The sequence below is a fragment of the Penaeus chinensis genome, chromosome 37 (genome assembly GCF_019202785.1).
Source record: "Penaeus chinensis breed Huanghai No. 1 chromosome 37, ASM1920278v2, whole genome shotgun sequence".
NCBI classification, from domain to species: Eukaryota; Metazoa; Arthropoda; class Malacostraca; order Decapoda; family Penaeidae; genus Penaeus; species Penaeus chinensis.
Genome location: NC_061855.1, coordinates 33,658,541 through 33,659,867, shown reverse-complemented (window position 1 = coordinate 33,659,867; position 1,327 = coordinate 33,658,541).

The following is a 1,327-nucleotide window of genomic DNA, read 5'->3' as shown; positions in this document are numbered from 1 at the left end:
CTTTCTCCATCTAATACCCCCGACCCACTAATTCTTCCTCCACTCTACTATCTTCCTCTCCTTTCCCATCCTTTTCATCCTCTTCCCCTATCTCCTTCTCTTCCTCTTGCACTCACCTCCACCTCTTTCATCCTTCTTCTCCTCCTCTTTCATCCTCCTCCCCCTTCCTCCACCTCCTCTTTCATCCTCCTTCTCTTTCATCCTCCTCTTTCCACTTCCTCCTTCCTCCTCCTCTTTCCACTTCCTCCTTCCTCCTCCTCTTTCCACTTCTTCCTTCCTCCTCCTCTTTCCACTTCCTCCTTCCTCCTCCTCTTTTCACTTCCTCCTTCCTTCTCCTCTTTCCACTTCCTCCTTCCTCCTCCTCTTTCCACTTCCTCCTTCCTCCTCCTCTTTTCACTTCCTCCTTCCTCCTCCTCTTTCCACTTCCTCCTTCCTCCTCCTCTTTTCACTTCCTCCTTCCTCCTCCTCTTTCCACTTCTTCCTTCCTCCTCCTCTTTCCACTTCCTCCTTCCTCCTCCTCTTTTCACTTCCTCCTTCCTTCTCCTCTTTTCACTTCCTCCTTCCTTCTCCTCTTTCCACTTCCTCCTTCCTCCTCCTCTTTCCACTTCCTCCTTCCTCCTCCTCTTTTCACTTCCTCCTTCCTCCTCCTCTTTCCACTTCCTCCTTCCTCCTCCTCTTTTCACTTCCTCCTTCCTCCTCCTCTTTCCACTTCTTCCTTCCTCCTCCTCTTTCCACTTCCTCCTTCCTCCTCCTCTTTTCACTTCCTCCTTCCTTCTCCTCTTTCCACTTCCTCCTTCCTCCTCCTCTTTCCACTTCTTCCTTCCTCCTCCTATTTTCCTCCCACCAGAAAAAGAGAAAAGAAGAGAAGAGAAGAGAAGAGGAGAAGAGAACAGGCAATCACTCGAGAGAAGGAAAGAGATCGAGCGCCAGGGACACGTGATCCTCGCCTTGAGGTCCGATGCCGAAGACAGATCTGGATCTCTCCCCCCCCCCTCCCCCTTCCGCCTGCTCCCTACCCCTCACCCGTCCCTCTATCTTTCCCCGACCCCTCCCCAGCCTCTCCTTCTTCCCCTCCCTCCCTCCCCCCCCCTCCTCCCTCCCTTCCCTCCCTCCTCCCCTTCCTTCCGCTTCCCCTCTCCCTCCACCCCCTCCTCCTCCCCACCCCCCACACCCCCCTCTCCACCCTTCCTCCTTCCCCCCCCTCCCCCCCCCGACTTTTTTTTTCCTTACCTTCCTCCAGTTGAAACGCTTGAGAATGGCCGTGACCGACTTGCTAATCTGCGTGTCGGGCGGTCGTGTCCTGGCGAAAGTCGGGAAGTTGACCTTA